This window comes from Pinus tabuliformis, chromosome 3_2, assembly GCF_031772625.1.
Source record: "Pinus tabuliformis cultivar Carrire ecotype Pingquan chromosome 3_2, CPIR1, whole genome shotgun sequence".
Classification (NCBI taxonomy): Eukaryota; Viridiplantae; Streptophyta; class Pinopsida; order Pinales; family Pinaceae; genus Pinus; species Pinus tabuliformis.
Genome location: NC_142302.1, coordinates 446422732 through 446438217, shown reverse-complemented (window position 1 = coordinate 446438217; position 15486 = coordinate 446422732).

Here is a 15486-nt window from a genome sequence, read left to right as displayed (position 1 = left end):
CCCTCCCCATATAATAGTAAAGGTATTTAACATATATCCATAGATTTCAAAGAACCAACCGCTTAGTAAAATTATGAGATTTATGTTATTAACACTAAACTCAAGTTTGTATTCTAACCCTAGGGTTTGAACTTACAAAGGGTATAAGGATTTGTTACCTAATATAATATATTATTATGTAATATTAATTACCTAGTATATTGCATATTTTATTTTATATAGTATCTTAATTACACATTACTATGTGATTTTAATTATATAATATATTAAGTGGTTTATACTTTAACTAATAATATACTATATAATTAAGAATTCATGAATTTATATTTATATTTTATTTCAAGGTATTAGTTGTTGAAGGATAAAAGGATAAAGACATTTGTTGTAGAAGGGAAATGATTGTTTGAAAAGCTCACTTATATTATTTGTTATATTGTTTTTAGTTACATTAATAGATTTTTTTTTAATATATTGATTTTACTTCTAGGTAACTTTTTTAATTTAATTTAGTCATAGTCACATAGATTATAGTGTCAAAAGTGAGTTGTAAATACACCTTTCTCACAAAATGATTAATGCATGATATTTTATTATATGTTTTAGGAGGTCCATTTTAAACCTCAAAATTTTCCTAATGAAACTTCATAATAATTTCAACCAAGAATACGCAAATTAAAATCATAAGCATAGAAACACCCTAATTGGGAATAATACTATACAAAACATAAAGCACATTAACCTTGTATTTCTCAAAATGACTATGTACTTAACTTTTTGGGGAAATATTCCACTAATTGGCTATAAAAGGAAAATGTTCCACCTAATCGTAGGTTCCCTATTAGACTAATTCTCTCTGCAATTGAGGCCACCTTCACACTAAGGTTATGAATCGACAAGGGCAAGCTTTTCCTATGATTAGCCTTAATTCTATTCTTATAGCCTAATTCCTAGGTTCACAACAATATTTACTCCTATAACAATCTAATCCACATCCATCTTTCCTTTTCATTGTGCACAAACCAAATAATGGGATCCCCTTCCTTATTCAAAAGGTCCTTAAGTTATTCCACTTCCCTCAAGGGCTCCAACACACGCTACTTAGGAAATATTATTGTTGGGATTTTAGGATTTATCAATGATAGTAAAATTCCTAAATGACAAGGATATGCAGCTACAATTCTTTCATAAGTTGTGGTTGTAGTTTTTCATAATTCGATTAGAGTATGTTGATGGTAGTTCTAAGGGATAAGTCTCTCGACTTGCTCCAACAAAATGATAGTTGGAAAGGTGTTTCAAGGGCTTGGTAGTTTGAGCTCCCTATTAATTTGAATGACATCCAAACAATATTTGAACTCTTCCCCCAAAACCTTCAAGCGAATGATAGTCCGCTTGCATGGAACAAAACTTATAGCTTAAGTTTGCTTGGCACGGAGGGGCCACATACCCTTATGGGCATCGATGGACCTTCTTCATCCACTAACCCTCAAAGATTGATTAATAATCAAGGGACATAATTAAGGTTGCAAGGACTTCAGGTTAAGTCAATTACCAAGACGTTTTTCCATGACCTACTTAAGCCCCCTTGTCTTTATCTGCTTGTGGAGTTATGACGTCCATTCTTTTTTCCTTCTCTTAAGTAGCTTGTAATGTGTTTTTGATCATCATTCAATGTACAATTTTACATATTGCATTATTAGGATTTTAACCATTCATTATATATATGCACAATACAAAATTAGGGATCAAAATTGGGGTAATACATTCCCTTTTCCCTAGATTTTATATCATCCTTGGTGTACATCATCACTATATATATTTAAGATAATTATTAAAAAAAAGAAATAAAATAAATGTGGATATGCATCTTGCATAACATCCTTTGGCTCCCATGTTGCTTCTTTGTTCTTTAGTGGCATATACAACACTACCCTTTTCTCTGCAATTTTGCATAGTTGTTGGCTATCTTGTATGCAATGCATTTACATTGGCTTTGCACTGCCTTGGATAACTTCCCAAGATTGTGTATTGGCATATACTTATGTTGATATTCAAAAAAATATTAGTCATTTTTATGCAATTATCCTATTCACAAGAATCCTCTCTTTCACAATGTAATCATTTATATTCATAGCACAAAATAAGTATGCAAATCTAACCTAATACATATATGTAGGTATATTCTTTGCTTCACAAGGTTGTCATAGGCAAGAGTTCAACTCATTGTCCTCTCTGACACCCCCCATGGTTTCAATGTTCACACCACTTGAATATCTCACAACAAATTCATCTAAGTTGTCTCTTACTTGATGCATTCACCCTTCTAGGATTAGGCATCCCCTTCCCTACTAAACAATCCCTAAGGCAATCCATCTTTCGAAGGTTTTCATGTGCAAGAAAAGTGCCAACTCACTATTAGCCGTTCACTAGTAACCTCTAATCAATTAATAACTTATGGCTATCATAAGATTCTAGTATCATCATAATGGCCTTTTCCCTAGCTTTTCATCTTTCAACAATTATCATTTTCCATAAGTTTATTCTCCTAATAGAGCTTTCATATAGCCCATCCAGGTACCACTATGGTATACCATCTGTTCATTGCAACATCTTAATACCTCTTGAAATTATTTCAAAACCCATGAATTTATCAAAAGTTCCATTGCTTCCATTGTAATTACATTAATTGCATTGAAACATAACACACACATCCATTCAAATGATACATTTGAGCATATATGCCATGTATATGTGTATAACCACGAGTTGCACATTTGCATAATTTATTCATGCACATCTACTTAATATGTTCTTTCATTGATTCAAGAATACCATTTTCCTATGTCATGTATTCCACCATGAGGAGTTTGAAACCCTAGCCAACGTTTTAGTGCATCATTTAACCACCTCCTTGATATTTTTTTGATCATTTGAACACCTTCATTTTTAGCCCAACATAGCATTAGGAATACACCTTATTTTCTAAACAGTCTCCAATGCTACTAGAAGGTATTTTCTTTCTCTACTCTATGTTGATTTTCCATGGCACTAGAGAATCTAGGTTTGGGTCTTACAATATCAGACACAACCAACTCAAATGCCACAACAATACTATTTTGCACAGCATAATAAACATAGCAGTAAATCAATTAGTGCACAATAGACAAATTTTTACATTTTTTACGCAACTTCGTTATATTAACAAACTATAATACAATTGTCTAGGGCTCTCATGCCAGGGAGTATGGCCCTCATACAACCACTGATACAAGAAATACATCTAGGGTTCGATGTCAACAATTATGACTACTAATTTACCCTGAACAAGATACCAACTTACCTACTCGCTAATATAGTCGGCCTCAACTCCCTTCGGCCCACATATCTTGAACACCACTGCTGGCCCTTCTACTTCCAATCTACAACAACACCAATCTATCAGTGAATCCTGCTCCTTTAGGTCAATGAACATGGCTCACCAAGTGTTTGCCTTCTAGCTGATCATTAGTCCATCAATGAGTCAAAACATAGGGTCTTCATCAGTTTCCCACCCGTTGCTCCTTAGTCCTTCAAGAACACAACACTTTGGGACTTCACAACTCTTCCCACTTCTGCCATCCTTTGCTACTATATGAAGACAAACTTAGGGCATGGAGGTTGCCTCTATTACTGTAGAATGTCCTCTTCAACAGTAAGCTTAGAGCTTGTTCACAAGCCTTCTTGGTTGCCCTTATTCCTTCAAGAAACAGTCCCTTTGGCTTCACCAATTCTACCCTTCTTACAATTAAGAGATCATTTACTTGAATTGATCTTAGGTCTTATTTGACACCTAGTACATTCTTCCCTTTCTGTCCTTAAGATTACAATCCAAAACTGTCCAACCTGGATTATCATCCTGCTAAATTCATCAACTTAGAATGGCATACATACCTCTTGAAGACTCTTTCTTCCAATTGTATAAAAACCTCGACCTGTGCACACTTCTTCCTATAGTTTTTTGGCCTAGTTAGGGCACTAAACCAACCCATAACCAATCCTCAAAACTAGCTCCAAACTCTACGTTTTTCCTTCTACAAGACTTGTCCCACTAACGTTATTGTTCTAAGTTCATGCGACCACATTTACAGTAGTTCTAACCATAGTCCTGTTGAAGGAAATGTAACTAGGTTCGGTCTTCATAAATGTACTTCTGATATTTGCATTTATTCAAGAAAAGAAATATTATGTTTATAATATATGTCAATGAGTTTCTTGCTCACTCATTGAAATAGGTCTAGCACATGTTAAAGTGCTATAGGTGAGTCAAATAGTCAAAAGAAAATGTTGAAGACCTTAAGAGCATGTTGCACCATGTATATGTTTGTATAAAAGTCAAAGAATACTCCTCCAAGCAAAGTCAAGTCTCCTCCAAAGCAAAGGCGCCATCAAAGAGTCTCCTCCAAAGCAAAGGCACCATTAAAGAGTCTCCTCCAAGCATGTGACACCACCAAAGAAGCCATCCGAAGCAAAACATAACAAGTCGGCTTGCAAACAGTCTTCAAGTCAGCCTTCTAATCAGCCTAAAAGTAGGGATAGTCCTCTATAAATAGAAGTTGTCCACTCCATTACAATGTCAAGTATTACCTCTGAAATCAACGAAGGTAGGAAGTCGAGTAAAGGATAAATAAGGACAAGGAAGTGGTCTCCGAGTGCAGCGAAGAAGGTGAAACCTAGACCGAAGTCAAGAGGACCATTTCTAGGGCAGTTACAATCACACGTGCAAGAAAAGGGAAGGTTGCTTGCGGTCATAATAGCAGTAGTATATCAGCTTCACATCTCTCATCGTTTGGGCTAGAAAGATAGGCCTAAAGGGCCTCCCACTCAAGCAAAGAAACAACGAAGAAAATCGAAGGTAAAGGGTTGTTCTAAAGCCTATTACAGTCACGTGTGCAAGGAGCAGGAGGTTGTCTGTGTTGTCATAACAGCCCTCCCATTACAGTCTTACAAGTTCGTTGGTTGGTGAAGAGAAGGAAGGGATCATCATAATGAAAGGGTCTCATCAAAGGTATCTCTTTTAGCGCAAGTGCAACAATCTCTAACAATAGTTGGAAGGAGGACAAAGTGTCGGGAAAGAAAGTGCCGAAAGAAGGAAGTGTCGGGGAACAAAATGCAGAAAGAAGGACTTGACTTGTTCTTGGAGGACATTCTAGTCAAGGGTCTAGGGGTTTGGCAATTGATCAATATGAAGCTTCAATAAAAGAAACTTACGAAAGGGTTTTCCTCTCAAGAGAAGAGAGGTTTTGGCCCTGGAAGAGAGCCAACGTCTTGTGTTCTTGTTCTTATGTTTTTGGTAGCAGTTTGATGAAGTACTCACACATGCATTAATAAGAAGAAGAAAGATTAAGCTAACAAGAAAAGTAAAAAGACTCCACAAATTGTTATCAATTCAAATAAGAATCACACTACACCTAATTGCTCTTGATTCTTCAACATGGTATCAAAGCTAAGGTGACACATCAAGGAAAGGGCATCTCAAGAACACTCATCAAGGAAGGACATCTACAAAAGTTGAAGCATCTAGCCAAGAATTCTCAATCACTTCAAGGACAAGAAGGTCTACCATATATCTTTCATTGGGGAAGACTACAAAGCAAGAAGAGCCTTACACAAAGGCACCTACAAGAAGAGCAAATCAAAGAAGGACCTACATCAAGCTACAAGTCATCAAGCAACTCTCATCATCAAGAAAGTCCACTTGGAGAAAGCAACTTGAAGAACATCAAGATCTAAGGAAGGAAAGCCATCAAGTCTTCAAGAAGAAAGCAAGTCTACTACATCTCAAAATCTATCAAGTAATTATATGTCCCCTTTTGAATATACATCAATGTCTTTTGCAAGGAAAGCAATAAATTGGTAGGTACCAATAACTTTCTTGTATGGAAGAAGATGATTGATCTACTTCTCAAGGAGAATGAACTCTTAGAACACATCAAAGGGAATGTTACTATTCCTACTAAGGAACAAACTCAAGCCTTAGCCAACTATAATAAGGATGAGACAAGAGCTCAAAGGATTCTAATAGAATGCATCAAAGAGACTCATTCCTTATGTCTCCAAACTTGAAACATCAAAAGAAATCTATGATAAACTAGTAGAGCTATTCTTGGTAAGCACAGCTGGAGAAGTGATATCTCTTCGAAATGAGTTGTACAAGATGAAGATATCAGAGGAAGGAATAGCTCCATACTTCATGAAGATCTCTGAAATGAGGGATCAACTTCAAGAGCTAGTGGAAGTCATGTCTGAAGGAGAAATGACAATTGTAGTACTCAATGCTCTACCTGATGATTGGGGCAACTTCACATCAAGCATTTATGCCAAGAAGGAAGCCACCCCGCTAAGTGAAATGTGGTCTCTATGAAAAATAGAGGAAACAAGACTTAAAGCAAAGGAAGATGTGGGATCAAAGGATCAAGCATTTGCTACCATGGCCAACAGAAAAGGAAAATTTGGCAAATTTGGTCCATGAAGAACAAACAATAAAGATATGTCCAAAGTCCAATTATTTGGATGCCAAGAATATGGAAACTACAAAAGGAATTGCCCTAAACTAAAGAAGGACAACAACAACAAAAGAAAAAGGAAGAAGCTCACATGACTCAAGAGGTGAAAGAAGAAGAAAAGAAGTAAAAGAAGGAAGATCCTTCGGATCTCTACTATGACTAAGTCTACTTATTTACTTAAAGTCTTCTTTCAAAGTTTTGAGTAGTATAGGAGCATGTAGGAATAGAAGAAAATTGCATGGCTAGAAACATATTCTAGAATATAGAAGCATGATGTACATAGAGTTCAAAATACTCATGTAGAAGGAGCATTTATAAATGAGAACAAAATGCATGGTTAGAAATATCTTCTAGAATATAGGAGCATGGTAGATATATCTCAAGATATTCATATAGAAGGAGCATACCTAGTATAGGACCTTATCCACAGTGAAAGAAAATTGATCATGATTAAGAATCTTAGAAGACCTCCATCATCAAAAGGAAAGAAACATTTGCAGGGTAAGGGTCTTTAAGATCTAATGATGGAATCTTCAAAGGAAGATTCATACACAAAAGAAGATGTCTCATTGGGAATCCCATTCATGGGATTCAAGAAAAGGATGATATGCAGGCAAGCTAAGATGAAGCAAGAAAGGCCACACCAAGGACAACCAAATGAAGCCAAGATATTCAAAGGAGAATCAAGATGAGCTATGTATGCATCAACGTTTAGTCATGTTATCATTTGTATATTATTGGGTCATGGGAATAGGTCTATGACATGATCAAGTATGAAAGAATCTCTTTCACCAATTACATGCTCGAAGGCATGTACTACAATGCAATGAAGGTCAAAAAAAACGAAATACTCACATAAGGAGTATAAGATTGTTGACTAAGAAGCAAAGGAATGTTGATTATTCCTAGAAGCAAGCAATGAAGAAGTGCTCTCACAAAGAGCATAAGGTGGTTGACCAATCTATCCAAGAGGAAGCAAATGAAGAAAGAAATGGAATGTGAAGGACACCATGATTACAAAGAATCACTATCTGACAAGATCCATTGAAGACATCTCCTGAAAGAAGGTAGGACAACTTTGACTAAGAAAGGAAAAGATTAAAGGACGCTTGACACCTATGAAGGCCTTGGAGATATGAAAGGTGCAGATAATTGATTCTACTCTACAAAGATGTCATAATGAAGAATCCATCCAACAAAAGCAACATTTAATGTTGAAGTAATATCAGGATGAAGTCATGAAGGGCTACTAGATCAAAGCATGGGAACAAGCAAGTACAAAGAAGCATCCATGTAAAGAGTACTCTGAAGCATAGACAAGATGACTAAGAATGACCAAATGACAAGAGAACTTGATATATGACAAGAAGTCCACTTTCCACAAAGGAAATAATGACATGACAAACCAGGAAGGAAAGTGATCGGTGGACAATGCCCTACCAAGAAGAAGTTCGACCAAAGACTTCATGACATCAAAGGAAGGAAGGAGATCAAGCAGCTGGAGGACCCACAAAGAAGAAGTTGTTGATGAATGGACAAGTCCCTAACTAAGAGGGAGTTATAACAAGTTCCCAATTACAAAGGAACTTGCACAAGTACCTTGTCAGAGGATACTTGGGCATGTCTTCCTCAATTGAAAGGAAGAGATAGACACAACATTCTTGTCTTCACTTGGGAAGAAAGAATGGGAGGATTGGGTAATCATCTGGCATCTGATACTCTTTGAGGATGTGTATGGCATCCAAGACAAGAGTATGCAAGAGGACCGATATTCTTTGAGGGTTGGTAACCCAAGATAAGAATAGTCCTAGAAGGCCACATTCAGTGAACACCCGGGTGGGTATGTACCTTGAGAGACAATGACTAAGGTGTCTATAAGTCATTGGTCTCACCAACATTGTGCTCTAATATATTGATAGATAGAGCTTTCAGTCAAGGTCTTGTTGTGGAAACAATGTTGGTTACTATGATGCTATAACAGATGGATTACCAATCCGGTTTCTTTTATGTGAAATCTTCTAGATTGAAACATAGCCAAACACCTTGTAATGTTGTATGAATACCTCCCTAGTTAAGAGGGAGTGTTGAAGGAAATGTAACTAGGTTCGTTCTTCATAAATTTACTTTTGATATTTGTATTTATTCAAGAAAAGAAATATTATTTTTATAATATATGTCAATGAGTTTCTTGCTCATTGAAATAGGTCTAGCACATGTTAAAGTGTTATAGGTGAGTCAAATAGTCAAAAGAAAATGTTGAAGACCTTAAGGGCATGTTGCACCATGTATATGTTTGTATAAAAGTCAAAGAATACTCCTCCAAGCAAAGTCAAGTCTCCTCCAAAGCAAAGGCACCATCAAAGAGTCTCCTCCAAGCATGTGACACCACCAAAGAAGCCATTCGAAGCAAAACATAAAAAGTTGGCCTGCAAACAGTCTTCAAGTCGGCCTTCTACTCGGCCTAAAAGGAGGGACAGTCCTCTATATATAGAGGTTTTCCACTCCATTACAACATCAAGTATTACCTCTTAAATCAACGAAGGTAGGAAGCCGAGTAAAGAATAAAGAAGGACAAAGAAGTGGTCTCTAGGTGCAACGAAGAAGATGAAGCCTAGACCGAAGTCAAGAGGACCATTTCTAGGGCAGTTATAGTCACACATGTGAGAAATGGGAAGGTTGTCTGTGGTCATAATAGCAGTAGTACATCAACATCACATCTCTCATCGTTTGGGATAGAAAGATAGGCCTAAAGGGCCTCCCACTCAAGCGAAGAAACAAGGAAGAAAATCAAAGGTAATAGGGTTGTTCTAAAGCCTATTACAGTCACACGTGCGAGGAGCAGGAGGCTTCCTATGTTGTCATAACAACCCTCCCATTACAATCTTACAAGTTCGTTGGTTGGTGAAGAGAAAGAAGGGATCATCATAATGAAAGAGTCTCATCAAAGGTATCTCTTCTAGAGAAAGTGCAACAAGATCTAACAATAGTTGGAAGGAGGACAAAGTGTTGGGAAACAAAGTGCCGGAAGAAGGAAGTGTCGGGGAACAAAGTGCAGAAAGGAGGAAGGAATTGACTTGTGCTTGGAGGACATTCTAGTTAAGGGTCTAGGGTTTGGCAATTGATCAATAAGAAACTTCAATAAGAGAAACTTACTAAAGGGTTTTCCTCTCAAGAGAAGAGAGGTTTTTGCCCTGGTAGAGAGCCAACATCTTTTGTTCTTGTTCTTATGTTTTTTGTAGCATTTTGATGAAGTACACACATGCATTAATAAGAATAAGAAGATTAAGCTAATAAGAAAAGTAAAAATACTCCACAAATTGTTATCAAGTCAAAGAAGAATCACATTACACCTAATTGCCCTTGATTCTTCAACAAGTCCAACACCCAAACAGGGTTTATCCCTTCCTGTAATGGGCATGTATATCTTCAGCACTATTCACTAGATCATACCACCCAAACATATACCAAAAACTTCCCTTCTCCTTCGGTGCCTTCTCTCATCAACTGGGTCTAACTGTCACAAGGAGAAACACACCAAAATAGAACTTCTCCTTCTCTTTGTTAGGCCTCCTTATGGTTGCGGCTACCTCAGACTATATGCCTCTTCGCTATGATTAATTAACTCTTGGTGATGTTCCAAATGAGGATTCTCATCTCCTTATTTATTTGTCTCTCTAGGCTAAGGTCTATCCCTTCCAAATGGGTTTCTTCAAGTCAAGGTCGACTTGATTCTCTAGTCATTTAGCTTGAAAAAAACACAAAAATAATAATAATAATAATAATTAATTAGTTAATTAATTTCTTGCAATCTACAAGGTCTCTCTTGGTGTTCTTGGCAGCCCCTTTCTCCATTAAGGGTGCCCCATCTTTTCCCCATGTCAAATTATCAAAACAATGCTTGGTTTCACACCCATAAGCTTGGGTGCAAAACCCACCTCTTGGGTACTTAGCCCACAAATGACTTTTGTGGTGCCAATTCCTCCACAACCTTGTACCCTAGGGTTTGGAGTAGCTCTCAAGCTAGCAATATCAACACTCCCTCTTAGCAAGGGAGGTACTTCCAAGACTAGGAAGTAACTCTTCATCACTGCCACTGCTGGCAACACTAGCCCAACTCCTAACACTCACCACTCCAGCATACCATGTAGCATGAACTACACCCGTCTCGGAAGTGTCACTACCATGAGAGTCCTCATGCTTATTCTTCTCTTGAAATGATTTCAGACCATCCCATCGTTCCTTCTTGCTAGCTATAGAAGCACCCTTTCTCGCCATTGACCACATGCTCTTCTTGAGTTGCACATTCTCCCTCTAAACCTGTAAACTCCTGCTAGAACTCGACTCCCTTTGAACGTATGGAACCTGGACCTGCTCCTGCTTCTAATTCTCATGATCTATAAGCTTTCCCATCAGCCTATATAGACCATGCTCCCTAACTCCAATGAAAACCCTACGAAGTTAGAGCCTTTGGGCCTGAGTCTCGCTTTCCCATCTTGGAAAATCACATCAAACCCCTTATGCTCGATCACTGAGACTATTAACACGTTATATTTGAGTTATGGTACAGATAGTACATCCTAAACTTGCATCCTCTGACTTGACTCCATCTTGAATGGCACAATACCAAATCCTCTAATCTCCTTCTGACTCTTGTCGTCCACCACCATGTGAAACTTCCAGTCCTTCTCAGCTAGAGTCTCGAACACCTCCTGTGAACTTGTCATATGCTTTGACACACCATTGTCCATGCACCATACAATCTTGTCGATGGCACCGTCAGAGAAATGAGAAATCAAAGAAAAATCATCACTCTCTAATCTCCTAGAGAGGTCATCTATCTCGATAGAAGTGGCAACACCTATAACTTGCTTCCCCTTCTTCTTCTCATCATCTCCTTGCTTCTTCTTCGAACACTTCGTCAAATAATGACCATACTCACCACAATTGAAACACTTCAACTTACTCAAGTGACAAGTCATTCTTTTCCTTACCCTTCATCCTCACTACAAGAGCCATGTCATCATCAGAAGCCTTCTTCTTCGAATGAAGATCCTTATCTCGCAATTCTTCCTTAATGAAGTCATCCCACAACTTGTTCCAGTCTGGCAGTGTTTCTCTGGCAACGATTCCTTTGATGAATGACTTCCATACGTCGGTAACCCCTTCAAAGCAACCCTCACCATCTTAGAATCTGAAACAGTCTCTCTGATGGTGACAAGCTCATCTCGAGCCTGATACAATCTTTTCATATACGAAGTCACTCCTTCACCATATATCATCCTGGTGGCCTTCAACTTATCCTTCAATACCGACGGTTAGTTCTCGTTCTTTGAAGCAACAAAACTAATAGCTTGTTGACTTAAATGTAAAAATACACAAGAGGTATTTTGTATATATATATATATATATATATATATATATATATATATATATATAAGTGATGATTGAATGTTACAATGAGGGCCTTTATATATACCTAAGTAGGTGCCCCTTGATGATTAGGCATGTCTTTTAGACATGCCTTTTCACTTAACTTAATGACTACTTAACATAATCATTATTTTGATTATTTAATATTTACATTATTTATTTGTATTTTATTTTATCTAATTTATATTCATAACATTTCCTTCCTCTTTGAAAAGCTTTGTCCTCAAAGCTTAATCACTAATAATTTCTTCATTTTTCTCACGTCAGTTTTGATAAGTGTTAATTCGTTAATCATCTCGGCACGTATGACTTGTCAATAATCTGACAAGTGGTTCATCTGGTCCTGATGATGAACCACACTTGTTGGTTCGAAACGCGTCGGCCAAAAATTTCTCTTATGTGATTTCTACCAAAAGACACTGTTGAATATTCCCTTGTTTTTTTCAATATATAATTTATTTAATTTTTTTTAAATGATAATTATTTATTTATTATTATATACTATATTATACAATATAGTATATATTTATTTATTAATATATACTATATTATACAATATAGTATATATTTATTTATTAATATATACTATATTATACAATATAGTATATATTTATTTATATGTTTAATGAAATATGTCACTCACCACAAATAAGTCACCGCAAAATTTAATTCTTCAGAATCGTGATCAACGTTTTGTCTAAAAGGACACGACGGATCAATACACTGACCAGTATGAATTTACGCTACAGATGTTTGACAGTCAACGAGATGTTAGGACGGAAGCTTGGAGAGAGGAACCTACTGCGTGGATTGTGGAGTCTAGTTGATTGGTTAGCGTTCGATGACCTGGTGTGTGCTGGCACGGTGGTCGATTTGTAGGCTGTCGGAGAAGAGGGTACAGAAGAGCACATGCTGCAACAATTGTGCACTGCGGTTGGGTGGCAACAATAGAGATGGGAACGGCTACAGCGAAAAGGATGGATTGTCTACGATCGTGAATGTCGTTCGGGTGTACAAGATATTTGTAGCACATGGGCAGGCAACACGTAATGGGTTGACGGTAGCAGGGACATGAGGAGCGAGAGACTAGCGGGAGACCCGTGGGTTGACGTGGCTTATTGAATATTTTCATCTGTTGGAAAAAAGGTGACATGCCCACAATATAGACAACGGACGAGGGTAGTGGAAAATGACGGAATGTTACAGCGAATACGTTGATATGTATTTCTGCAATGAAAATAAATTGTCGGATGGTAGCGCTAGGAGGACCGTGGGCGTGGTTGAGCACTTTACGCATGGCACAGAACCGAGAGAACTGCCAATGACACGATCTATGTCTGAAAAGGGTAGAAACCAGCAGGGGGAAATTGGCACATGCCAATTGCTCTGTGAACTTGAATGTTAAATCAACCAAAGAGGCCATTACAAACTGCGAAACGTTTATCCCATGCTTTTGGGCTTCGGCCTCGGCAATGGTAATCACTGCTAGACGGAGACATTCCTTGAGATTGTAGGATTCCCTTTCCATGGCGTAAAAAGAGATGAGCCTGGTCATGTCTTTCATCTTGAACATTTAGATCAAGCACCTCATTCCTATAAGCAATTGCAAACTGCCATCTGACCATCTCACAAAGCGAGCATTGTTTTCATAAGAAATAGTACCATTACGATTTTGGACCTTCCTCCATCGCACTATATTATCTTCCAATCTAATATGTTTCTTAGTTCCATATTCATCCATCTCAAAAGTTTCCTCTTCAACAAATCTCTTCAGGTCAAACGGTTTTGGCTCAATTCCCACGATATTTGACACTCGCACAATATTCATCTTCTTTGACTGACCTAGAGGTGGGCATAATGGAAACTCCAGCTCTAAGGGAGGTCCTACTGGTTTCTCCTTTTTCCTTTGCTCATATTGTTGTTCTTCTTATGATTCATATTGATCCACTTCATCATGTATTATATCTTTTGGATGTAATCCCCTTTGTTCACTTCCTCCCTCCTCTAAAGCAACCCTACCCGCATTGTGCTCTGGACTATGTGGAGCAGCATATTCTAGTTGTTCTTCCTCGCCAAAATAACAAAAAAAAAATCACACATATCTATTGTTGAACGAGTTACATGGTGACCATCACCTTGATCACTTAGTTCTCTAACTTGTTCAATTTCTCCATCCTGATCCTCTAGATTTTTTTGTTCATGAGATCTTTCAGAGACACTTAGATTGATTTCTTGTCTTCTACTAGTTGCCTCTTTTACATCATATCCTTCTGCATCACTCTATGCTTCCTTTCCTTCACTCTCAACCCTTTGATCACTAATATCTCTTTCTGGCTCTGTATCTGCTCCTTCTCCTTCACTTTCGACATCAACTTCATCTGGATCATCATCTTGATCTTTTTTCGTTTCTTCATTGTCACTATCATCTTCCTTGTTATCAATTCCTGCATAAATTTTCTTAAAACATGTTGTAGCTTCTGCACATGATTTTTCTAAATGTTGAAATGCTTCTTGAATTTTACTAAATTTCTCAACGCATTCAGGACATAAACGTAATGGCATATTGTGCGGTGAACTATGTTCAAAGACCCGCATGATTATATTGTGTGCCATGGCTCCAATACCACTGAAACAACAAAACTGATTGCTTGTTGACTTAAATGTAAAAATACACAAGAGGTGTTTTGTAATAATATATATATATATATATATATATATAAGTGATGATTGAATGTTACAATGAGGGCATGCATATATACCTAAGCAGGTGCCCCTTGATGATTGGGCATGTCTTTTAGACATGTATTTTCTCTTAACTTAATGACGACTTAACATAATCATTATTTTGATTATTTAATATTTACATTATTTATTTTTATTTTATTTTATCTAATTTATATTTGTATCATTCTTACTTTGGAACAGAACTTGAAGAGTTTTCCACATCTCATGGGCAGTGTTCTTCCTAGACATATGAGGTATCAAAGAATCCTTGACACCATCTAGGATGATTAGCTTTGCCTTCATATCAATCTCTTCGTACACTTCCAGATCCTTAGGGTCAGTCGGTTTCTTGATCTGTTTCTCAACAAAGTCCCAAATCTTATTCACCATCAGAACCAACTTGATGATTTCCTTCCACAAACTATAGTTAGACAACCCTTCCAACATGTCCTCATGTCGCAAACCAACTGACAACCTTGACATTGCCATTAGTCCTTCAACAACAATCGAACCAACTCCCTCTTTACATGTACTCGTTGTGCACACTCTTATTCACTGGCCCTTCAAAGTAGCTCTAAAACCATGTTGATTTTCCATGGAACTAGAGAATCTAGGTTTGGGTCTTACGATATTTGACACAACCAACTCAAATTCCACAATAATACTACTTTGCACAACAAAATAAACACAACAATAAATCAACTAGTGCACAATAGACAACATTTTACAATTTTCAACCCAACTTCATTATATTAACAAACTTTAATACAATATTTTAAGGCTCTCGTACTAG